The sequence below is a fragment of the Hyla sarda genome, chromosome 1 (assembly GCF_029499605.1).
Source record: "Hyla sarda isolate aHylSar1 chromosome 1, aHylSar1.hap1, whole genome shotgun sequence".
NCBI lineage: Eukaryota > Metazoa > Chordata > Amphibia > Anura > Hylidae > Hyla > Hyla sarda.
The window spans coordinates 154,893,581-154,920,656 of record NC_079189.1 but is presented as its reverse complement, the minus strand read 5'-3'; the positions used below and the strand labels follow the sequence as shown (position 1 = coordinate 154,920,656).

Here is a 27,076-nt window from a genome sequence, read left to right as displayed (position 1 = left end):
TATCGGTATCGGCCCTAAAAAAACGATATCGGTCGATCCCTAATTTAGATCTGGACTCATTGCTGGCCCCTTCAGAACTCTCCAGCGCTTTGTTGCCATCCATTTCTGGGTGCTTTTTGACGTTTGGTGTCATTGTCCTGCTGGAAAACCCAAGATCTCGGACGCAAACCCAGCTTTTTGACACTGGGCTGTACAGTGCGACCCAAAATCCGTTGGTAATCCTCAGATTTCATGATGCTTTGCACACATTCAAGGTACCCAGTGCCAGAGGCAGCAAAACAACCCCCAAAACATCATTGAACCTCCACCATATTTCGCTGTAGGTACTGTGTTCTTTTCTTTCTAGGTCTCATTCTTTACCAAAAAGCTCTATCTTGGTCTCATCTGTCCACAAGACATTTTCCCAGAAGGATTTTTTCTTACTCAAGTTCTTTTTGGCAAAATGTAGTCTTGATTTTTTATGTCTCTGTGTCAGCAGTGGGGTCCTCCTGGGTCTCCTGCCATAGCGTTTCATTTAATTTAAATGTCAATGGATAGTTCGCTCTGACACTGATGCTCCCTGAGCTCGCAGGACAGCTTGAATATCTTTGGAACTTGTTTGGGGCTGCTTATCCACCATCTGGACTATCCTGTGTTAACACCTTTCATCAATTTTTCTCTTCCATCCACGCCCAGGGATATTAGCTACAGTGCCATGGGTTGCAAACTTCTTGATAATGTTGCGCACTGTGGACAAGGGCAAATCTAGATCTCTGGAGATGGACTTGTAACCTTGAGATTGTTGATATTTTTCCACAATTTTGGGTCTCATGTCCTCAGACAGTTCTCTTCTCCTCTTTCTGTTGTCCATGCTTAGTGTGGCACACACAGACACACAATGCAAAGACTAAGTAAACTTCTCTCCTTTTTATCTGCTTTCAGGTGGGATTTTTTTATTGCCCACACCTTATAATTGCCCCATGTGAGTTTAAAGGAGCATTACATGCTTGAAACAATCTTATTTATCCACAATTTTGAAAGGGTGCCAATAATTTTGTCCAGCCCATTTTTGGAGTTTGGTGTGACATTATGTCCAATTAGCTTTTTTTTTCCTCCCTTTTTTTGGTTTAGTTCCAATACACACAAAGGGAATAAACATGTGTATAGCAGAATATGGGTTACTGCAATACTTTTCTGTCCTGTTCATTTTTTTTTTTAAACATTTCAGGGGTGCCAACATTTACTGCCATGACTGTATATCTTATTGGTTAATTTTTTTTTTTTAAAGGAGAACTCCATTAGGAGCGGGAGGGAGATCTAATTATGGGCATTTGTGGAATATAAAAAAAATAAACATCTACTGACCTCCAGCGCCAGTCCCCCACAGCAATAGTCTTCATGAGCTGCAGCGTGACTGTCAACTTCGGAAGCACCTGGCCCCAATATTTCATACTGCAACTCAGCGAATCGCTGGCTGCAGAATTATCCTGCCTCGGCCAGCGATTTGCTGAGCTGCAGTATAACAAATTCATCCCAGGTGCTTCCGTAGATGACAGTCGCGCTGCAGCTCAGGAAGACGATCAGTGTTGTCGACTGGAGGCGGACCCGGAGACAACCCGGGAGTGCTGGAGGTAAGTAGATGGATTTTTGTCCCCCACCACTCCTGCCAAAGTGGTGGTTTTCATTTCTTCCTTTTTTAACGTTTTATATTTCACTTTTCACTGTACAGTAGAAATAACATAATAGTTTTATTTTGTGGGTCAGTACCATTACAGTGATATGACTTTTATATAGTATTAAAGGGGTATTCCAGTGGAGAACAATTTTTTTTTTTTATTATCTCGTGGCAGAAAGTTAAACAGATTTGTAAATCACTTCTATTTAAAAATCTTAATCCTTCCAGTACTTATCAGCTGCTGTAGACTACATAGGAAGTTGAGTTGTTCTTTTCTGTCTGACCACAGTGCTCTCTGCTGACACCTCTGTCCACGTCAGGAACTGTCCAGAACAGGAGAGGTTTGCTATGGGGATTTGCTCCTACTCTGGACAGTTCATGACGCAGACAGAGGTGTCAGCAGAGAGCACTGTGGTAAGACAGAATAGAACTACTCAACTTCCTCTGAAGCATACAGCAGCTGATAAGTACTGGAAGGATAAAGATTTTTTATAGAATTTACAAATCTGTTTACCTTCTGCAGCCAGTTTTCCACCAGAGTAGCCTTTCAATATCACCACATTATAAAGCCCATGACTTTTTTATTTTTCACCAGAAGGTGCTATGTTAGGGGCTCGTTCTGTATACAGCTAAATCTATATTTCTGCTAACTAACAATTCCTATAACAAGTTTTCAGTTCCTCTCTCCAGGGCCAAACTGCCTCCTCCTTGCTGCCAGGTGTTGCTGTGCCGCGGAGCTTAGGAAGGTGGCCATACAGACTGTAGATGCAGCCAAGTCCTGAGCTCAGCACCACAGAGATGAGGACCGCAGCCCAGAGCCAGGGAGTGTTGTACAGTTGTGACATCATACCATAAAATAGTATCGTGCGTGTTCTCCTCTGTCTATTTCATGTTTGCCAACCAGTGTGCTTCCAGCTGTTGCAAAACTACCTTTGGCTGTCCTGGCATGCTGGGAGTGTAGAACTAGAACTCCCAGCATGTTCTGACAGTCTTTCAGGGCATGATTAGAGTTGTAGTTCTGCAGATCTGAGTTTGCAGATCACTGCTGTATAGTGTAGCTGGCCCAAACCTAGTTTACCTCCAAGCATGCCCTGACACAGCCTATGGCTCTGCAGCTGACCCAAACCAAAACTACAACTCTCAACATGTTGAACTGTGTGGTCAGGCAAGTCATTTTCAGCCAAGCAAATCCTAAAGTTTCTGTTTTGGCCCAACATTTTAATTACAGTAGATTACTAGTATAATACACTGCACTACATCCAGTACAACATAACACTGATAGGCAGTGTGCCCGGCTGTGCTGTAGGAAGACACTTTTTGCAGTCCTGGGGGCCTTCATAAGGATTATATCGCCCGGAAGTCAATGAGGGGTATAGGCCTCTTTCACACTATGAAATATCTCCGTGTAGGAACTTCCGTCAGAAGTTCCGTCACTAGATCGGCGAAAGCCGGCCGTTACAAAACCCATGACGGCCGTGACTAAATTGCATTGCAGCCTATGGGGTTTTGTAACTGCCCGATACACCTTTTTACGTGGATCACTAAGGGTCCTTATTCTAACATGCTATGTTTTTACAGCAGGGCTATAATAAGGTGGCACAGCTTTCCCATAAAGTGGTTGCAGGAGTTCGGCTGTCAGTAAGATAGCCGCATCCTGCTCTAACTACCAGAGAAGATAAACCTCTGCTCCTGGTTTAACCTAGATTAACTCCTAACATGGTGTGGTCAAATCATGACCGTGATCAAATCATGATTGTCTGTATGGCCTCTTTCACACTATGAAATATCTCCGTGTAGGAACTTCCGTCAGAAGTTCCGTCACTATATCGGCGAAACCCGGCCGTTACAAAACCCCTGACGGCCGTGACTAAATTGCATTGCAGCCTATGGGGTTTTGTAACTGCCCGTTTGCACCCGCATATGCCCGTAATTCATTACGGGCATTATAGAGTGACGGGACATCGTGGCGGAAAAATTACTGCATGCCCCACTCGCCCTTTTTATTTTTAATTTATATTGAACCCTTAGCGGCTTGGATAAGAGATAATGATGTTTATGAGGGATTTGGAGTAAACGGAGAGAAGAGTAAGATCTTGTTATTTGCAGATGATATCCTCCTTTTTGTAACTAACCCACAAGAAAAAATACATCGTATCATTAAGATGTTCGAGGCATTTGCCCCTCTATCTGGGTTGGAGATAAATTGGAGTAAATCTACTATGCTCCCCCTGGATGAAGATATGGGGGAGACGGTGGGAAGACTATCCGTGTTAAAAAAAAAATGAATGTTTTCTTTATCTGGGAGTAAAAATAGCAGCCACGAATGATAGGTTTGTGATTAACAATATACGGCCCCTTTTGAATAGTTTAGCGAAGAGAGTAGAAGTATGGATTAAAATGCCCTTCTCTATGTCAGAAAGGATGGCGATAATAAAAATGGTGGTCCTCCCACAGATCCTTTTTTTTCTTGCTGCCTCGCTAGTGTGGATCAGCAAATGCTGGTTCCGGAAGATAGAAGTGATACTGGGTAGATTGTTATGGGGAAGAAAATGAGTTCGTCTGAAGTACAGATATTTTATGGCCCCTGGAGATAGGGGGGAATGGATATGCCCAATTTTTTTGTTTATTACATGGCCGCGCAGTTGGTACGAATCGTGAATTGGAGAAATTCAAGATATCTGGAGAAGACTGTAGTAGATAAGGAGAAAGTGAACATATATGAGGTGTTGGAATTAGATGATCATGAGGAGAGTGGGTCAAACAACACGATGTTATAGTATAAATATAGGAAAGTATGGGAAAGATTAAAGGGAGAATTACATGTAGGAAATAGTTTTGGGTTCACACCCCTATGGGGTAACAATAAATTTAAAGAATTGGTGAATTGTGAGTCAACTTTTTGGGATAGTAAGGGTATAAAACGACTGGAACAATTATTTGATAAAGGACAACTCTTCTCATTTGAACACATAAAAAGGGGGTATGATATTAGTATGATATTGGATATCCCCTAAAGAACTGCAAATAGAGGAATGGAAGGAAGGTCTGAAAACCATGAAAAATAAGGAGTTTAGATGGATGAGGAGTAGGGGTGGGCAAAGAGAATGTCGAAAAATTTGGAATTTATGGTAGATTAAAAGTTCTTCCTTTTTTTTTTTTTTTCTCTCTACTCTTTGCTCTTCTCGGTGCCAGTGGGTTGGGGGGGGGGGGGGGGGGGGGGATGTTGATTAGACATACTCTTGGATGTAAACAAGTATGGATTTGGCTTCTATGGCTTTTGCTTTTCTTCCGATTGGTGATGTTGTTTTATCGGATTTGTATAATGTATTTTTTGTAACTGTTTAATATTAAAATAAAAATATAAAAAAAAAAATATATATATAAAAAAAAGGTACTTACTGACAAGAGATAGATGTCCCCAGGCGACCTCCGGGCAGTGTACACAGGTGAGCAGACGTCCCCAGTGCAGCGACGTCTGCATAGAAACTTTTTTGTTTTTTTTTTACTTAAAGTGCCATGAACGATAGAAGGAGCAGCAGAACTCTATGCATGTCCAAAGAGACACAGAGTTAAACTCCTTCTAACCTTAGTTTTTTTTTTTTGTCCGGCCACTGACTGCAGTTATCTCGGGCATTGCCTGTCAGTCTGCCCGTGAAGTGAAGAAAACTTTCCCTGGCTCTGCAGCTGCTCTGCTTCTCTTCGGCAGGTAGCGGAGCAGGACACAACAGCAGCGTCGGGTAAGTCAGCTGGGGTCTTCTTTGTTTGACTGGGCGCACGGGGATGGAGCAGGAGCTGGCCCGTCCCTGTCTTGAAAAATACCGGCTGGTATTTTTAATGCGGCTGTGCCGGTGAAATACTGACCAGGTGGCAACCCTAGCTACCACTGCAAATCCATGACTTTTGGGGAGAAAATCCAATTCGAGCAATGTCTATATCTAGGTCTTCATAGTCTTCACCCCCCTTCTTATCTCTAGACATGCTGTCATAAGTTGTACCATGCACTTCTATTCAGAGAATTTGAATCTAACCCCCCCTCATCTCATCATCCATCCTAAATATTGAGGCATGCCATTCTCCGTGGGAAGAAACGCACTCTGAAGAAATAGTGATTGACCTTTTCATGAACCCACTTGGGCCTGCTAACATGGCTGCATACTTAAGCATTCAAAGGATATGGGATAAGATGTCTGATCGCTGGGGACCCCTGCAATCTCTTATGCAGACACCCACCTGTGGCAGCTGCACAGAGCGATGTTCGCTCCATGTCTGAAGGGTCACGCCCCCTCCCATAGACTTGCATTGAGGGGGTGGGGTGTGATGTCACGTAACTCCGGCCCTGTAGTCGTTACCCTTCTGACACAGAGCAAACATCGCTCTGTGCAGTTGCCACAGGTAAGTGTCTGCATGAGAGATTGTAGGGTCCCCAGCGGTGGGACCCCCACTGCGATCAGACATCATATCCCCTATCCTTTGGATAGGGGATGAGATGTCTTTGGGCCGGAATACCCCTTTAAACATCTTGCACGCTGCTGCTGATTGGACCAGTGCCTATTACTTCCGAGTGGCCAGAGCGGAGCTGTAACATCATGGCGTCAAAGATACTGTAGGTGACAGCAGCAGTTGGGGAATTCACTGTTGCTGCCACAGCAGTAGCGACAAAGATCACAGCCCATACTTGGCTGAGAGGGTATAACAGGTTTTGGTGTTCGGTGGCATGTACAATATCTAACTAAAAAACCAGGGAAGGATATTTCTTATGAGTGAATCCCTCTATGTGATGGCATAGGAGGTGCCAGCGAGATGGGCAGAAGCATGAGCAGTGTTAGTTGGCACATACAAGAGGTCTTTAACCCCTTAAGGACGCAGGACGTACTCAAACGGCCCCTTTTCCGAGTCCTTAAGGACTCAGGACGTTTGAGTACGTCCTGTCAAATCCCGGCCCCCCGCCGCTAGCCGGAGGGGAGCCGGTGCCCGATGCCTGCTGAAATCGTTCAGCAGGCATCGGGGCATATCGCCCAGGGGGGGTCAATTCAGTCCAGCGATCTGCGGCAGATTCCGGGTCAATCGGGTCTCCGGTGACCCGGAATTTCAGGCTGTTCGGGGCCGTCGCGGCCCCGAACAGCCAGAGCCTGCAGGGGTGAGGTGGCACTGGTGCCACCTCACGATCGCCCTGATTCGTCGGCCGGATTACCGGCCGACCAATCAGGGCGCCTGCTGCGGGTGTCAGTCCCGCAACACGCTCCGCCCCTCTTCCGGGAGACGTGAGCGGGTGCGGGACGTGCACCCCAGGTGCTGTGGACCCCGATCCCCGGCGTCAATGTTGGGATCGGGGCCCCAGGAGCGACGGCCGCGGCGGAGACGACGAGGGACTGACTTGTGCGGTGAGGATCGTTGGAGGTGAGTGACAGCCTCCTGCTGTTGCTTAGCAACAGCTCCCAGCATGCAAAAAGGGCATGCTGGGAGCTGTAGTTATGCAACAGCAGGAGGCAGACCACCACAACTCCCAGCATGCCCTTATGGGCATGCTGGGACTTGTAGTTTTGCAACAGCTGGAGGCACATTTTTTCTATGGAAAAGTGTACCTTCAGCTGTTGTGTAACTACAACTCCCAGCTTGCACCAACAGCTAAAGTGCATGCTGGGAGTTGTAGTTTTGCAACAGCTGAAGGCACACTGAGTTATGTAGCAAACCAGTGTGTCTCCAGCTGTTGCATAACTACAGTCCCCAGCATCCCCAGCCAAAGTAGTATGCCTCCAGCTGTTGCATAACTACAAGACCCAGCATGCCCTTCCGCTGTCCGTACATGCTGGGGGTTGTAGTTTTTGCAACAGCTGAAGGCACACTGGTTGCAAAACACTGAGTTTGTTACCAAACTCTGTGTTTCACAACCAGTGTGCCTCCAGCTGTTGCAAAACTATAACTCCCAGCATGCACTGATAGACCGTACATGCTGGGAGTTGTAGTTTTGCAACAGCTGGATGTCCCCCCCCCCCCCCCCCCCCCAATGTGAACGTACAGGGTACACTCACATGGGCGGAGGATTACAGCAAGTATCCGGCTGCAAGTTTGAGCTGCGGCAAATTTTCTGTCGCAGCTCAAACTGCCAGCGAGAAACTACTGTGAACCCCCCGCCCGTGCGACTGTACCCTAAAAACACTACACTAACACACAATAAAAAGTAAAAAACATTACGTATACACATACCCCTATACAACCCCCCTCCCCTCCCCAATAAAAATGAAAAACGTCTGGTACGCCACTGTTTCCAAAACGGAGCCTCCAGCGGTTGCAAAACTACAACTCCCAGCATGCACTGATAGACCGTACATGCTGGGAGTTGTAGTTTTGCAACAGCTGGATGTCCCCCCCCCCCCCCCAATGTGAACGTACAGGGTACACTCACATGGGCGGAGGATTACAGTAAGTATCCGGCTGCAAGTTTGAGCTGCGGCTCAAACTGCCAGCGTGAAACTACTGTGAACCCCCGCCCGTGTGACTGTACCCTAAAAACACTACACTACACTAACACACAATAAAATAAAAAGTAAAAATCACTATATATACACATACCCCTACACAGCCCCCCTCCCCAATAAAAATGAAAAACGTCTGGTACGCAACTGTTTCCAAAACGGAGCCTCCAGCTGTTGCAAAACAACTACTCCCAGTATTGCCAGATAGCCACTGACTGTCCAGGCATGCTGGGAGTTTTACAACAGCTGGAGGCACCCTGTTTGGGAATCACTGGCGTAGAATACCTCTATATCCACCCCTATGCAAGTCCCTAATTTAGGCCTCAAATGCGCATGGCGCTCACACTTTGGAGCCCTGTCGTATTTCAAGGCAACAGTTTAGGGTCACATATGGGGTATCGCCATACTCGGGAGAAATTGTGTTACAAATTTTGGGGGGTATTTTCTGCTTTTACCCTTTTTAAAAATGTAAAATTTTTGGGAAAAGAGGCATTTTAGGTAAAAAAAAAATTATTTTTTTTACATATGCAAAAGTCGTGAAACACCTGTGGGGTATTAAGGTTCACTTAACCCTTGTTACGTTCCCCGAGGGGTCTAGTTTCCAAAATAGTATGCCCTGTGTTTTTTTTTTTTTGCTGTCCTGGCACCATAGGGGCTTCCTAAATGCGGCATGCCCCCAGAGCAAAATTTGCTTCCAAAAAGCCAAATGCGACTCCTTCTCTTCTGAGACCTGTAGTGCGCCAGCAGAGCACTTTTCACCCCCATATGGGGCGTTTTCTGAATCGGGAGAAATTGGGCTTCAAATTTTCGGGGGTATTTTCTGCTTTAACCCTTTATAAAAATGTAAATTTTTTGGGAAACCAAGCATTATAGGTAAATTTTTTTTTTTTTTTTACATATGCAAAAGTTGTGAAACCCCTGTGGGGTATTAAGGTTCATTTTACCCCTTGTTACGTTCCCCAAGGGGTCTAGTTTCCAAAATGGTATGCCATGTGGTTTTTTTTGCTGTCCTGGCACCATAGGGGCTTCCTAAATGCGGCATGCCCCCAGAGCAAAATTTCCTTCAAAAAAGCCAAATGTGACTCCTTCTCTTCTGAGACCTGTAGTGCGCCAGCAGAGCACTTTTCACCCCCATATGGGGTGTTTTCTGAATCGGGAGAAATTGGGCTTCAAATTTTGGGGGGTATTTTCTGCTTTAACCCTTTGTAAAAATGTAAAACTTTTGGGAAACCAAGCATTTTAGGGACTTTTTTTTTTTTTTTTACGTATGCAAAATTTGTGAATCACCTGTGGGGTATTAAGGTTTACTTTACCCCTTGTTATGTTCCCCGAGGGGTCTAGTTTCCAAAATGGTATGCCATGTGTTTTTTTTTGCTGTTCTGGCACCATAGGGGCTTCCTAAATGTGACATGCCCCCCAAAAACCATTTGTCACTCCTTCCCTTCTGAGCCCTCTACTGCGCCCGCCGAACAATTAACATAGACATATGAGGTATATGCTTACTCGAGAGAAATTGGGTTTCAAATACAAGTAAAAATTTTCTCCTTTTTACCCCTTGCAAAAATTTAAAAATTGGGTCTACAAGAACATGCGAGTGTAAAAAATGAAGATTGTGAATTTTCTCCTTCACTTTGCTGCTATTCCTGTGAAACACCTAAAGCGTTAAAACGCTGACTGAATGTCATTTTGAATACTTTGGGGGGTGCAGTTTTTATAATGGGGTCTTTTATGGGGTATTTCTAATATGAAGGCCCTTCAAATCCACTTCAAACCTGAACTGGTCCCTGAAAAAAAGCGAGTTTCAAAATTTTGTGAAAAATTGGAAAATTGCTGCGGAACTTTGAAGCCCTCTGGTGTCTTCCAAAAGTAAAAACTCATCAATTTTATGATGTAAACATAAAGTAGACATATTGTATATGTGAATAAAAAAAAAAATTATTTTGAATATCCATTTTCCTTACAAGCAGAGAGCTTCAAAGTTAGAAAAATGCAAAATTTTCAAATTTTTCATCAAATTTTGGGATTTTTCACCAAGAAAGGATGCAAGTTACCATAAAATTTTACCACTAAGTTAAAGTAGAATATGTCACGAAAAAACCATCTCGGAATCAGATTGATAACTAAAAGCATTCCAGAGTTATAAATGTTTAAAGTGACAGTGGTCAGAATTGCAAAAAATGAGTCCTTAAGGTGAAAAAGGGCTCAGTCCTTAAGGGGTTAAAGAACCAGCTAAGTCTGCATTCATACCACGTTTTTGCAATACAGTTCCCGTATACGTTTTCAATATGAAAATCGTACGGAACCGTATTGAAAACCATATGCATTGACTCTCCATTGAAAACCATATGCCAAATGATGCATCCGGATGTATCAATTTTGCATCCTGTACGGCTTTGTCAGTTTTTTTCCCGTACCCAACACCGTAGCCTACCACGGTTTTTGGTCCGGGTCAAAAACCATATTAAACAGTATATGTTTTTTTTTAAACATGGGAGTCAATGGGAACCGTACAGAACCGTATGTTCGTACGGTTCCATCCAGTTTTCACCATACGGTTTTTGACTTAGCACAGTTTTTTATCTTGGAATTTCAATCAAACAAGTGAAACTTTATTCATAATGGAGTGAACAGTTAAAAAGATATACTTTTTTTTCTAAAAAAAAACAATGCAACCGGACATAATTTTTCTAACCGTATACAGCTTTTAACCGTATAAGGGTTAAAAATTGTACACACGTTTTGATACAGTTTAGTCAGGTTTTAAGGAATCCGTTTTTCATCAAAAACCTGATACGGGAACTGTATTGAAAAAACGTGGTGTGAATGCAACCTAAGGCTGTACTGACCTTGAATGATTTTTAATTTTTTTTATTTTTTTTTAGTTTAATCTTGCATGTTTTACCTAGCACCACCTACACCTGTTATCCTGGAGGCAGTTGCTACTTTTGCAACTATATCTGAGGAGTGTTAGTGGGCCCATGCTTCCAGATAAACCACTGGATAACTTTGGTAAGTGCCCCCCTGTCTAATGGCATAGTTGCTGTGTTCACTATTGACCTAGATATCTAAGAAATTACTTGGAATCAGTTCCCTCCAACTACACTGTTGTAATGCATGTGTCAGCTGTAGTAACCTGCCAGCACCTGTAGTGTATGGGTCTATTCATACAGAATGTCTGTGTGGAATTACACCAGAGTTGTTTTAAATGGGATTCTGATGTGCTGCTCACATGGTGGAATTTCCATGGCAGGTGTTTCTGCTACAAAAATCCTGATTCTGTTGTCTGCAGAAAGAATAAACATGTCTATTCTTTCTGTGGATTTCCCTCGGAAATGCATTGCTGTCCATCAGACGGGGTATTTGTTAGCTGTTTTCCAGGGCGGACATTCCACACATTGTACAGTGGCTCATGGGGGAGGGTATAGCTCCTGAGCCTAATCCATACTCCTCAACATCTTGATGTACATCATCTTGATACCAACATCATGTAGCAAGATCTTGTAAACCATAAAACCGTCAGTCACATTTAACATGCTGTCTGTCTCAAAACAACATGTAATAGAGCAGGAGAGCTGATGCATTGTGGGGTGTTCTCCCATGTTTGTTTTTTCTTGCAGTTTTTGAAGTTAAAGTGGTACTCTGCTGCTAGACATCTTATCCCCTATCCATAAGTCATCACACCCCATCCCATAGACGGGAATGGAGGAGACATGGTGTGATGTGACGAGGGCATATGATGTGACATCACAACCTTCCAAACCCAGCAAACTGAACATAAAACAGAACTCTGTTTTGAAATTCTGCTTGGAAATTCCTAGTGCAGCAGAGTACCATTGCTGGCAATGGTTTTTGCTGCAGAGTGCACAATAAAAATAGTCCCCTATGGGGACTTAAAAAATATAAAATAAATGGTAAAAAAAAAGTTAGGAAAAAAAAAAAAAAGTGAATAAGCAGATGCAGCTAAAAAATTTCCCAATCTACAAAAAAAGGCATGATGAGAAGACATAGTAACATACATAGTAACATAGTTCATAAGGTTGAAAAAAGACCAGAGTCCATCAAGTTCAACCTATAACCCTAAGTCCCTATTGAGTTGAGTTAATCCAGAGGAAGGCAAAAAACCCTCATACTAGAGATAAAAATTCCTTCCCGACTCCAAATAGGGTATCAGAATAAATCCCTGGATCAACCTTCTGTCCCTATAAATCTAGTGTACATAACCAGCAATGTTGTTACTCTCCAAAAATGCATCCACACCCTTTTTGAACTCTATTACAGAGTTCACCATGACCATCTCCTCCGGGAGAGAATTCCACAGTCTCACTAAAGAACGCTTCTTCGCATGCTCCCATTAGTCAAATTCACACTTACCAGAAAGTAATCGCATGTAATACCAATGTGTTATTAAAAATTAGGTTTAGATGGATTTACACTTAGTGTTATGATCAGTATTTTAAGCCAAAACCAGGAGTGGGACAGACACAGAAAAACTGCAATGAAAAGATTTGAGCCTTTTTAAATCTTTTGAGCCCACTCCTGGTTAAAATACTAACAAAAGTATTATGTGTGAACCCAGCCTACGGACACACAAGGATTCCTACCTTGGCAGGCTGGTTGTTTAACTCTGTGTGGGCTTTTAATTATCATTGAGCTGTTGCTCTTAGATGTTTTTCCAGTTACAGACACAATACACCGGCAGAGCAATTCTGTTAGGAAAGAAATTGGATGAACTAACATGATGGAAAGCTAGCTTCATATGACCTTGCTTTCTATGACCTTTTGATTATCTAGCTGTAGTATTGATGTTATACACCTGTTAGAATTGATAACCTGGTTCATATAGCCTCCTGGCTTGTAAAAAATCCAGACATGTTGTTTGTTGGGGATTTTTTTTTTTTATTCTTTAATTCTCCATGTGTTTACCAAGCATCCAAAAAGATTTGCTCATTGTAATTTCACCTTGTAATCGGCGAGTTTCTCTTGTTCTGCTAAGGCTAGGTATACACTGCATTAGTGCTTCTGTTAGTCGTATCCATTGGCATCATGCACTGTAAATTCAAGACTTAACCCCTTAAGGATGCAGGACGTCAATGTACGTCCTGGTGCGGTGGTACTTAACGCACCAGGACGTACATTTACGATCTGTGCATAACCGCGGGCATCGGAGCGATGCCCGTGTCATGCGCGGCTGATCCCGGCTGCTGATCGCAGCCAGGGACCCGCCGGCAATGGCCAATGCCCGCGATCTTGCAGGCGTCCGCCATTAACCCCTCAGGTGCCGGGATCAATACAGATCCCCGCATCTGCGGCAGTGCGCAATTTCAATGAATGATCGGATCGTTCGCAGCGCTGCTGCAGGGATCCGATCATTCAGAACACCGCACGGAGGTCCCCTCACCTTCCTCGTTCCGGCTATTAGCGTCTTCTGCTCTGGTCTGAGATTGAGCAGACCAGAACAGAAGATGACCGATAACACTGATCTGTTCAATGTACTATACATAGAACAGATCAGTATTAGCAATCATGGTATTGCTATGAATAGTCCCCTATGGGGACTATTCAAGTGTAAAAAAAAAAAAATTTAATTTAAAAGTAAAAAAAAAAGTGAAAAATCCCCTCCCCCAATAAAAAAGTAAAACGTTATTTTTTTCCTATTTTACCCCCAAAAAGCGTAAAAAATAAATTTTATAGACATATTTTGTATCGCCGCGTGCGTAAATGTCCGAATTATTAAAATAAAATGTTAATGATCCCGTACGGTGAACGGCGTGAACAGAAAAAAAAAAAAGGACAAAATTGCTACTTTTTTAATACATTTTATAAAAAAAAAAATTATAAAAAATTTATTAAAAGTTTTTTATATGCAAATGTGGTATTAAAAAAAAAGTACAGATCATGGCGCAAAAAATGAGCCCTCATACCGCCGCTTATACGGAAAAATAAAAAAGTTAGAGGTCATCAAAATAAAGGGATTATAAACGTACTAATTTGGTTAAAAAATTTGTGATTTTTTTTAAGCACAACAATAATAGAAAAGTATGTAATAATGGGTATCATTTTAATCGTATTGACCCTCAGAATAAAGAACACACGTCATTTTTACCGTAAATTGTACGGCGTGAAAACGAAACCTTCCAAAATTAGCAAAATTGCGTTTTTCTTTTTAATTTCCCCACAAAAATAGTGTTTTTTGGTTGCGCCATACATTTTATGATATAATGAGTTATGTCATTAAATCAACTGGTGTCAGAAAGTTAAACATATTTGTAAATTACTTCTATTAAAAAATCTTAATCCTTCCTGTACTTATTAGCTGCTGAATACTACAGAGGAAATTATTTTCTTTTTGGAATGCTCTCTGATGACATCACGAGCACAGTTCTCTCTGCTGACGTTATTATAATAATAACGCTTTATTTATTGTTGTCCTTAGTGGGATTTGAACCCAAGTCCCCAGCACTGCAAGGCAGCAGTGCAAACCACTGAGCCACCATGCTGCCCTTAGCATACATCTGCTATGCATGGTTGCTAAAATGGACAGAGATGTCAGCAGAGAGCACTGTGCTCGTGATGTCATCAGTGTTCCAAAAAGAAAGGAATTTCCTCTGTAGCATTCAGCAGCTAATAAGTACTGGAAGGATTAAGATTTTTTAATAGAAGTAATTTACAAATATGAAAGACAAAACTAAGAAGGTAGCCAACCCCTCTAGGCTAGCATCAGTTGCCTGATACAATGATGTAGTGGTAATAATGACTGGATCATGCTTCAATTATAATATGAAAAGTGCAAATTTATTACACAATATAAAATACATAAAAAATATTTTGTAAACAGTAAATCCTCAAAGCACAAGGGCCCTTGTGCCGAGGGAATTACAATATAAAACTCTGATTATAAACAAACACCGATAGCTATTATTAAAAATTTTTAGCAATGCAATGTCACTTTTAATAATCCGGCCTCCGATAATCCAAAAATGAGTTTAAGTCCCATAAAAGGTATAGATTCCAAATGCTATACGTTAAATAGATATATTATAGTTACCAGCCTGCAATGAGTCCCGATAAAGAGTCACCTTGAGTTAAGATGTAGAGTCCGCATGGTTAAGGTGGTACCAGACGCTGGCATGCGTCTTAGCGGCGGTCTGCCTGCCACAGACCAGCTGGAATGGTAGCCGCTTACTGATGTTTCGCTGCAAATGGTAACCACACAAAGAAGCAGGTGCGGACTTCTGAGTAACTCGATGGTAGGTGACGTCACAGGCGCTGGGCAATGCTGCCTGGAAGATGGTCTCGGGAGCGTTGTGCTGCTTTGCAGGACTGGACAGGAGTTCACCATTAAGCAGTCAGGTAGTGGTGATGTAGAATATTATTTTACCTAAATAAAAAAGGTAAAAGAATATTCTACATCACCGCTACCTGACTGTTTAACAATTGGCTCTTAGTTTTGTCTTTCCTATTTAAAACACCAGGTGTAGGTGTATAGCCCTCTTAAGTTAATTGTGAGCTGCACATTCCCAGTTTTTTACCTAATTTAGAAATATGTTTAACTTTCTGCCACCAGTTGATTTAAAAGAAAAAAGGTTTTCACCGGAGTACCCCTTTATGCGCTATTTTAATCAGACTCAAAATTGTGGTTTGCCTGTTTTTGGATGGATGCCGACGGATATGACTAATGGAAGCACTAACACAGTTTAACCTAGCCTTTAGTTTGGAAGTGTGCTTGGGCCTCCTGCTGCCTAAATGTGATGAAATACTGTAGACAAAGATAGACTGGTCCATCACCATATCCATTTCTTCCTGTATTTAATAAAAAAAATAAAAAAAAAGTCACCAGTACACAAAGGGAAAGACAATACAACTTTTTTTCCCCTGAATACATAAAAAAAAAAAAAAAACGGAAAAGAAGACAAACTAACATTCATATATATTAAAAAAGTACCCTCTGATCCAAAGATATGCAAAAAGTAAGACCCAGTGCCATCTATATATTATCTTTCTAGAGATATCTAAATGGTTGTTACAATGAGAAACTCTGAAAGGTAAATCAAACACAAACTCCCATTCCTCTTGTGTATAGTTGTGACCAAGATCTTCTTCCCATTTTAATTGAAAATAATGGGGACGTAAAGTTTTAAACATTATTAAGTGGGCATATGCTTCCAATGTCCCCTTATCAGTACGCTCTTTATTTTGAAAATAAGGGGTATACGTTTGTTTTTTACACCATTTGAGAGAGGTTACAAGATGTCTTAACTGTAAATATTTAAAGAAATCCTTTGGTGATATACCAAATTTGAAACATATATCAGTGAATGGGATACCTCGTTTTCTCCACTCTTCCAAATTGGTGTGTATGAGTAGATATTGTAAAGCTCTAAACTGAGTATCGGAATGTTTATAAAATTTATTATACCTTTACTTAACATGCTTTTCCATATTTTAATGCCCGTTACAATTGTAGGAATATTGGTGGAAATCAAAGATTGTGAAATTGCTGAGGTCCAAAGGGCTACATTAGTTGAAATTTTCATCTGATTTGCCTCTATTGAAACTCATACTTTATGTTGTTGGTTATGCCACCAGTATTTTAGCTGATTCAATATGGTTGCTTTATAATATGTTTCAAAATCCGAGCATCCTAGCCCCCCTCCTGATGTGGGTGCATATAATATACTGGTCCGGACTCTTGCCTTCCCGCCTTTCCAAATATAACTCCACACCATAGTTTGTAGTTGTTTTATACTATAGGCTGGGTAAATAATAGGTAAATTTGGAAAATATACAACACTTTAGGTTATTACAGCTATGCGCCCTTTCCAAGACATAGTGAGCTTAGAATATAATTCCAAATCCTCCTTTATGTTAAGCATTAATGGATCCAGATTTAGGATGGGTAGGCAAGAGAAATCAGGAGATAATTTTATACCCAGATAAGTAATACGATCTGTGACCAAATTTAAGGTGTTATTGCACCTTCAGTTCCTGTTTTTGTTCTTCTTCCATTTTTTTATAGGTAAAATAAGTTATTTACTATAGTTCACCTTATAATAACTAACTTTTAAATAGTCTGCAATTATTTCCATAAGTGCTGGGAGTGATCTTCGTGGAGATGTTAGTGCTATTAATAAGTCATCGGCGAAAAGGCCGATTTTATGTTCCTCATTCTCTGTATTGACTCCCATTATAAAGGGCGACGATCGTACAAGTTCAGCGAATGGCTCCTTAATAATGGTGAACAATAATGGGGACAGGGTACAACCTTGATGGGTACCGTTATGTATACTACATTTTCTAGACATAACCCCTCCCACAAATACTCGTGCAGATGGTTCTAAATACATAGCCATGACCATTAGAAACCCTATTGGTAATCCGTATTTACATAAGAGTTCTCTTAGATATTCCCAGTTTACTCGGTCGAACACCTTCTCCGCGTCCAAAGACAGGAGCAGAGAAGGTGCCCGACCGAATTGCGTCTCTGCAATTATGCCCAAAAATCTAAGTGTACCATCAAAAGTTTGACGACCTTTCACAAAACCTTACTTGGTCTGCATGGATCATAACCAGTAATATTTCAGTCAGCCGTAAGGCTAAGACTTTCGCATAAAGCTTAAGATCCATATTTAAAAGAGAAATTGGTCTATAGTTTTCTACATTTGTTATAGGTTTCCTAGGCTTAGGGATAGTTACAATAACAGCTTCTAACATCTCAGCAAGCATTTTACTCGTAAGTTGGACTTCTCTAAATAACCGGGTGAGATATGGAACAATCATTTCTGTATTAGTCTTATAAAAATTAATAATAAGGCCTGAGGCTTTCCCATCTTTAAGAGTTTTAATTGCATTTAATACTTCTACTTCTGTTATATCACTTGCTAAACTTTGTATTTGTTCTAATGATAGATTTGAGGGAGATATACCTGACAAAAATGCTTTAATTGAGGCTAATTTCAGATGAGGGATCCTCGAAACAGAGTAGTAAGTTGAAAAAGAATCTGCTATTGCTTGAGGGTTAAAATTTTTGGTTCCGTCTAAATTTTGTAAATATGTAATTATTGAGTTAGATTTTTTTACTTTAACTTGCTGTGCTAAGAATGCCCCTGATTTATTAGATTGGCCATAATGCTGAACCTTCAGTTGCCTCATAGCTAGGTCATATTTATATAGGTCTAGCAAATGCAACTCCTCATTGAGTTTAGATATGCGATTGGCCAAGCCAATTGAAAATTGGAATTTATTTTGCCTATGTAAATTAACAAATTCTTCTTGAATTTTAATTATCTGTGCATGTCTTTTTTTCTTATTATATACTGTTTGACTAATTATATGGCCTCTAAAATTAGCTTTGAAAGCGCACCAAAGAGTAGAATGTAACTTTACTGTACCCTCATTTTGCTCAAAATAATTTGGATTTTTTTTTGCCAATTTTCCCTTAAAGGAGTAGTCCAACGGTGAAAAATTATTTTCAGTTAGCCAGACATTGAAAAGTTATATAACAGTCTAATGTACAAAGTACAATCTAATGTAGTCAGTTAGCCGATTCTGAATGGAAATTACCTTTTTCATGCCTTCTTATTCTGACAGGAAGCACCGCTGAATCCCGTATCTCGACCTACGGCTTCGGCCCAGCCAAAGGATTGCATATTCATTTTACCCTTTCCGTCTCATTTTCTCCTCTGTTCATCCATTGTCTCTGTTGTCAGAGCCAGTTAATGGCCTGGAGTTGGAGGAACGGAGCAAGCGCTCACTACGTATGCCCAATGAACATATATGCAATGTCTGGATAGCGCAGTCTAACCCGATACACCGGGATAATAAACCGGTTATGGTGCTGGTGAAATACTTCCTGGCACAGATCACACTTCTGTTCTTGATGAGAGCAGGAGATTGCACCTGTGTAGTGTAACCATGGTGACCATAGCTAACAATATGCCACTGTATGTGCCGGGAGGGAGAAGGAGATATGACTGTTAGGTCTACGTATATGCGTGAGTATGTGTATGTAGCAGGGCTGAGTGTGTGAGTGTGTGTATATAGCAGAGTTGAGTGTGTGTATGTAGCAGCGCGAAGTGTGTGAATGTGTGTATGTAGCAGAGCTGAGTGTGTGTGTGTATATGTAGCAGAGGTAACTGTGTGTGTATATAGTAGAGTTGAGAGTGTGTAAATCTGTGTATGTAGCAGGGCTGAGTGTGTGAGCATGTATATGTAGCAGAGTTGAGTGTGTGAATGTGTGTATGTAGCAGAGCTGAGTGTGTGAATGTGTGTATGTAGCAGAGGTGAGTGTGTATATGTAGCAGAGCTGAGTGTGAGTGTGTATATGTAGCAGAGTTGAGTGTGTGAGTGTGTATGTAACAGAGTTGAATGTGTAAGTGTGTGTATGTAGCAGAGCTGAGTGCTATAAATAATTGGTTGCTATTGGCAACTGTTACAATAATCTCTCTCTCTATCTATCTATCTATCTATCTATATATATATATATATATATATATATATATATAAACAAATATATAGCGCGAGTTCAGTGGTACTGACAGGAGCTGCTGGCTGGCTGCATCGTCTGGTGTCTGAAGAATCTAACAGTTGCCAATAGCAACCAATCATTCATAGTAATGTTGTCCAAACTGCTGCCCTACAGATGGTGCAAAACTACAATTCACAGAGTTCCTGTACAGCCTTCAGCATGCATGGACAGCCTTAGTGTGTCAGGGTATGCTGGAAGTTGTAGTTTTACACCATCTGTAGGGAAACAGTTTGGACAACACTGCTATGAATGATTGGTTGCAATTGGCAACTGTTAGATAAATATATTTATTTGTATAATTATTGTAACAGTAGCCAATAGCAACCGATCATTTATTGCAGTGTTGTCCAAACTGCTTTCCTACAGATGGTGCAAAACTACAACTGCCAGCATGCCCTGACACACTAAGGCTATCCAGGCATGCTGAAGGCTGTACAGGAACTCTGTGAATTGTAGTTTTGCACCATCTGTAGGACAGCAGTTTTGACAACACTGCTATGAATGATTGGTTGCTATTGGCATCTGTTAGATTCTTCAGACACCAGATGATGCAGCCAGCCAGCAGCTCCTGTCAGTACCACTGAACTCGCTCTGCGATCAGCTTTTACAGAGCACGGCACCCACATGACCGGGATCGAGCTGTGATTGGTTGAATCTGTGAGGGCTGTGATTGGTGCTAAATAGGAAGGGCAGTGATTGAGAACAGTAGGGTGTGTTATGGGCTGGCTTTGGGGGCATTTTTACTTGTGTGGGGGTGTACATGATGTTGCAGACTTGGGAGGAAGTCGGGGGTTTCTTAGTGAAGAGGATGATGGGAGCGGAGCGCCGCGCAAGGCTCCATAACCAGGAATTGCTGTTATTTTAATTAGCGGAGTATTGGAAAAATGGGAGGGGTCAGACATATAATGAAAAGTGCGTAGTCATCACGGAGATAAGCTCTAACATATGGCAGGTACTTAATTTAGCAATTTTCACTATTGGATATCTCCTTTAAGCTCTGGATTTGATGTAATATGTGGGCTAGCTCTCCATAAGAGTGAGCGGTTATCCATCGAGGAGTCACGAATGGTTACAGCGACCGGGGCATGATCTGCCCAGGTCATTGTCCCCACCAATGACTCGTCAATAGCCTTCAACAGAGGTTCTGTAACCAATATATAATCAATCCTGGTGTAGACTCCATGGCGGTGGGAAAAAATTATAATCACACACAATGCTGTATTCTCCACTTGTCATAAAATTCACAACTGGATATGATTTGGAACATATCTGTAGGTTCAGTAAGAGTACGGCTAGAAGTTGAGTCTGCCGATGGCCATATAGTTGTATTAAAGTCACCCAGTACAATTACGCTTTGCTTTCAGTCAGAAGGATTTTTGGTTATTAATGAACGAAAAAACGTGTTCTGTTTTTTATTTGGGGCATACACCCCCATTATTATATATGGAAGATTATTAATTTTACAGTTCAAGCGTATAAACTTGCCTTTAGGGTAAATTTTCACTTGTGGGTCTACAACAGCTAATGAATCCTTTATCAATAAAGCAACTCTCCCTTTTTTTTCTGGAGCTGGGGCTACAAAAATATTAGGAACATTTTTATGTTGTAATCTCCAAATATCTGATTCCTTTAAATGAGTCTCTTGGATGCATATTATATCAGCTTTTGTACAATTGGCCTCTTTCCACACCATTGATCGCTTATATGGAGAATTTAATCCTTTACAATTAATAGAGACTACACGTATTCCCATGGTAAAAGCTGACTCCAATTGCCCAAGATCTGATTACCCAAATAAAATAATACTGCAATCCTTCATTTATCCACTTAGTTTCCTCTGGTTGATAGTTCTTATTACCACAATCACACTCATTCATATGAAAAAAAGAAGAAAAAAGTAAAAAAAAAAAAAAAAACACAGAAAACACGGAACTTCTTCCTAGTTCCCAAGTAATCATTCAGGACCCATATGTTGACCTCTAGGGCCTCTATTTGAGAGGGTATTAGCAAATAAAAAAGGACAAAAAAACATGATGCTAATACATATATATCGTGACCAAAAAAAAACATCATTCTTAATCACAACTTATTCAGGTCAGGTGGCAAAAAGGAAAAAAGAAAAAGGGAGGAAACCACAAAAGAAAAAACACAAGGACACCATATTTTATCTTCTTTCTAGCAAAAATGTAGAGGAAAAGTATTAATCTATAGTATCCTCCAGCATTTTATATGTGTGTGTGTATATATATATATATATATATATATATATATATATAATAGAAATTATCTTTCCTCCTTCCCCTTTCTCTCTAACAAAAATATAAATCTATAACATCCTTCCCTATTTTTTTTTGTCCATTCTTCAGGAATCTCACAGACTTCTTGTAAGTTTTCTTCAGGTTGCACACCTCATAGTTCCCACATCTGACATAAACACAAAACATCTTTAGGGGATTCTACCACATACTTGGTTCCTTTGTATGTTAGCAAAACCCCCATCTGTATTGAATTCCGTTTTCTCTTAAGATTTTAGTCCCTTCAGAGAATTATTTTCTATGCATTAGCGTTGCTGATGACAGGTCTGTAAATATAGTTAGATGTAAAAAAATTTCTATTAAGAGGGGAGATTTTCGCAAAACATTCATTATTTGCTCTTTTATATGAAAAAAAAATGGAGCCTTACTATTGTGCCCCGAGCGATGGATGATGGGAGTTTTGATAACCTAGGGAGTCGATGAGCTTGGTCAATGCAGAGATCCAGTTTAGTCGCGGCTAATAAGACAATAGAGAAAAATTCTTTAATAAAAACCATTAAATTCTCCGGTTCAACAGTTTCCGGAATTCCCCTTATACGTAAATGATTTCTACGTGCACGATCTTCTGCATCGGCTAATTTTATTTTCATTGCTTCTAATTCTTTCCCCATGCTAATAATGGTTTCAGCCATTTTATTATGATTTTTTATAGTGTCCTCCATTTTTTCCTCCACTGCTGTGGTTCTCATCCCCAGTGAATGAACCTCAACCTGAATACTTTTTACAGCAGAGCGTAAATCCAATTGTATGGACAATTTTAAAACAGCAAACAATGCCACCATAGTAGCTTCTGTAGGTAGTGGTGATGTATCTCCAACAACTGCATTTCCCATTTGTGGCAAAGAATAAGGTGGGTTAATATGGCGTTCCACTAGTCTTTGTGAGGCTGCAGGATTAGTTACAGATCTTGGAGAGTTTTGAGTCTCCATATCTATATTTTGACAATGTGTATATATCTGCTGTGGTTCAGGGGTTACTTCTAAGTCATGATCTTCTGATTGTTCCCCTTTTCCATCAGACCCATTTCTATTATTAGTGAAAAAATCATTTACTTTCAGTGGGCTAGTCTTTTTTTTTTTTTTTTTTATCTCTCCCATTCCTCCTTGTACGGCACATTTCTGCATCCAGGGAGGAGATCAATAGGACAGTCATAAGGCCTGTGAGGAGGCAAAGTCTCTGCTTGTTTTTTGCAAAAAACATCAGCATAGTCCAGATAGGCCTTGGGGAGACCAGGTATCGGAGGAGCCATAGGGTTTTGACTGACAGGACTGGGAGCAGACATAAGACACTTTTTGTGGCAAGTAGTACCCCAGTTCTTGATTTCCCTGGAGGTCCAATCGAGGGTAGGGGAGTGGCGTTGAAGCCAAGAAGGTAGTCCAAGAAGAATTTCAGAAGTGCAGTTAGAGAGGACCAGAAATTCAATCTTTTCATGATGGGGTCCAATGCACATTAAGAGGGGTTCCGTGCGGTAACGCATAGTACAGTCCAATCTTTCACCATTAACAGAGGCGATGTAGAGGGGTCTGGCGAGACTGGTCACTGGGATGTTGAACCTGTTAACGAAAGAGGCCAAAATAAAATTTCCTGCAGATCCGGAATCCAAGAAGGTCACAGCTGAGAAGGAGAAGGTAGAAGAAGAAATCCGCACAGGCACAGTAAGACGTGGAGAAGCAGAGTTCACACCTAGAGCTGTCTCACCTTTGTGCGGAGTCGGAGTACGTCTTTCCTGGCGTGGAGGTCGGATAGGACAATCCTTCAAGAAGTGTTCGGTACTGGCACAGTACAGGTATAGGTTCTCAATACGGCGGCGTGTCCTCTCTTGAGGTGTCAGGCGAGACCGGTCTACTTGCATAGCCTCCACGGTGGAAGGCACAGGAACAGATTGCAGCGGACCAGAGAAGAGAGGAGCCGGGGAGAGACACCGCCTCGTGCGAACAAAGTCCATATCCTGGCGGAGCTCCTGACGCCTTTCGGAAAAAACGCATGTCAATGCGGGTGGCCAGATGAATAAGTTCATGCAGGGATTTCTCGTGCGGCCAGCACATCTTTGATGTTACTGGATAGGCCTTTTTTGAAGGTCGCGCAGAGGGCCTCGTTATTCCAGGACAATTCGGAGGCGAGAGTACGGAATTGGATGGCATACTCGCCCACAGAAGAATTACCCTGGACCAGGTTCAGCAGGGCAGTCTCGGCAGAAGAGGCTCGGGCTGGTTCCTCGAAGACACTTCGAATCTCCGCGAAGAAAGAGTGTACTGAGGCAGTGACAGGATCATTGCGGTCCCAGAGCGGTGTGGCCCATGACAGGGCTTTCCCAGACAGAAGGCTGACCACGAAAGCCACCTTTGACCTTTCAGTTGGAAATTGGTCCGACATAATCTCCAAATGCAGGGAACATTGCGAGAGAAAACCACGGCAAAGTTTAGAGTCCCCATCAAACTTGTCCGGCAATGATAAACGGAGACTGGATGTGGCCACTCGCTGCGAAGGAGGTGCAGGAGCTGGCGGAGGAGATGGTTGCTGAAGCTGTGGTAGAAGCTGCTGTAGCATCACAGTCAGTTGAGACAGCTGGTGGCCTTGTTGCGCCTCTGTTGCAACTGCTGGGCGACCATCGTGGTAAGGTCAGCGACAACTGGCAGCGGGACCTCAGCGGGATCCATGGCCGGATCTACTGTCAGGATTCGGCAGGCTGGAGGAGGATCCTCTGTGTCAGAGAGGGATTGGCGTGGACCGTGTCAATGGACCGGTTCTAAGTTGCTACTGGTTTTCACCAGAGCCCGCCGCAAAGCGGGATGGTCTTGCAGCGGCGGTAGCAACCAGGTCGTATCCACCGGCAACGGCTCAACCTCTCTGACTGCTGAGATAGGCGCGGTACAAGGAATTAGACAAGAGCAGGGTCGGACGTAGCAGAAGGTCAGGGCAGGTAGCAAGGATCGTAGTCAGGGGCAACGGCAAGAGGTCTGGGACACAGGCTAGGAACACGCAAGGAACGCTTTCACTGGCACAATGGCAACAAGATCCGGCAAGGAAGTGCAGGGGAAGTGAGGTGATATAGGGAAGTGCACAGGTGAAGACACTAATTAAAACCCATGCGCCAATCAGTGGCGCACCGGCCCTTTAAATCGCAAAGACCCGGCGTGCGCGCGCCCTAGGGAGCGGGGCCGCGCACGCCGGGGCAGCACAGACGGGGAGCGAGTCTGGTAAGCGGGTCGGGATGCGCACCGCGAGCGGACGCGTCCCGCATCGCGAACCGCATCCCGGCTGGGGGCATTATCGCAGCACACCCGGTCAGCGGGTCTGACCGGGGCGCTGCGAACAGGAGAACGCTGTGAGCGCTCCGGGGAGGAGCGAGGACCCGGAGCGCTCGGCATAACATAAACTCATCTGGGACCCCCCTTGGGACTCCTATAACATCAACATACACAAAGGGATCAAGACTCCCAGCAGGGGCTGCACATTTACCGTATTTATCGGGGTATACCACGCACCGGCATATAACACGCACCCTCATTTTACAAAGGATATTTGGGTAAAAAAAGTTTTTTTACCCAAATAGCCTTTGTAAAATGAGAGTGCGTGTGTGTGCATGCGTATACCCCAATACACTGTTTCTGACCCCGCAGAAGCCCCCAGGAAAGGCAGGGGGGGAGAGGCCGTCGCTGCCCGCTTCTCTCCCCCTGCCTTTCCTGGGGTCTAGAGCCCTGCGGCCGCCGCTTCTCTCCCACTGGCTATCTGCGCCGCTGCCCGTTCTCTCCCACTGACTATCGGTGCCGGCTAGCAGCGCCGATAGCCAGGGGGAGAGAAGGGGCAGCGGCACCCATTGCCAGCGCCGCTGCCCCGTTGCCTCCCCCATCCTCGGTTGTATAATTACCTTTTGCCGGGGTTGGGTCCATGCTGCTTCAGGCCTCCGGTGTGCGTCCCCTGAGTCGTTGCTATGCACTGCACGGTGCGGCGCAAAGAAGAGTGATGTCATTGCGTCTCGCTGCGCATAGCAACGACTCAGGGGACGCACACCGGAGGCCTGAATCAGCGCGGACCCGACCCCGGCAACAGGTAATTATACAACCTGGGATGGGGAAGGCAATGGTGCAGCGGCGCCGGCAATGGGTGGCGCTGCCGCTTCTCTCCCCCTGTCTGTCAGCGCCGCTGCCCCATTGTCTGCGCCGCTTCTCTCCCCTTGGCTATCGGCGCCGGCAATGGGGCAGCGGCACCGATAGCCAGGGGGAGAGAACGGGCAGCGGCACCGATAGCCAGGGGGAGAGAAGGGCCGGCAGCAGGACTCTAGACCCCAGGACAGGCAGGGGCAGAGAAGCCGGCAGCGACGGCAGGTCTCTGCACCTGCAAAGCCGCTGCAGTTCATTGATTTAAAGCGCTCGCTTTAAATCATTGAACTGCAGCGGCTTATCGGAGTATAACACGCAGGTAGACTTTAGACTAAAAATTTTAGCCTAAAAAGTGCGTGTTATCCGCCGATAAATACGGTACTTCTAGAATGTGGTTTGGGTTCCTTTGTAGGTTCAGTAATGGAAGTGTGTATGGGCAGATGTGTCTTGACTAATGTGCATTCTACAGTTCAATTCCCTTCTAATCCAATTCTAAGCTTTATATCCCCAAGTATCCCATACTTTACAGTAGTTCCATATACTCATCCTGCTAGCTATGTCTATCCTTTCTATAATCTTACACCGCGTATTCCTTTTCTTTATAACATAATCACCCACTGAAATACTTATTTCACCCTGCTATTTGTACATGTTCACCTACTGATTCTCCTCATACATTGTCGCTTCCTAACAATCTGTTGTGACAATCTTTCCCTTTGGAACAACCATTGTTATGTACAGGCATAGATTTAACAGTTATCAGAGAATATATCTTAGATACATTTATACGGGATCATCATATGAAAGCATTTCTTTCCTGACTTATTTCCTGACATACACTCATAGGTTTGAAAGAAATGGGTGACAATTACAGAATCTGAACTAGGCACAACTTTATAAAAGGTTCTTAATTGTATTCTTTACTGTATCTATGGTAGAGATCAGTACAGTCAGACAAGGGCATACTTATATTGGTCCACCTTAGGCAGTTAGATGAAGTCTACTCATAT

The 27,076-nt window shown here is 42.7% G+C and overlaps 1 protein-coding gene across 9 annotated transcripts in view; it reads left to right on the top strand.

The window, feature by feature from the left end:
* The window catches only part of IL15 (interleukin 15), a 137,911-nt gene that overhangs the window by 57,431 nt on the left and 53,404 nt on the right, over positions 1 to 27,076 (top strand). Inside the window, exon 1 of one of the 9 annotated variants that reach the window (XM_056562906.1) lies at positions 19,063 to 19,118. The exons of the other annotated variants lie outside the window; for them this stretch is intronic. The gene's annotated coding sequence lies outside the window, so the exon portion shown is untranslated. Of the gene's footprint in view, positions 1 to 19,062; positions 19,119 to 27,076 lie in introns of those variants that run through there. 9 annotated transcript variants of the gene reach the window in all.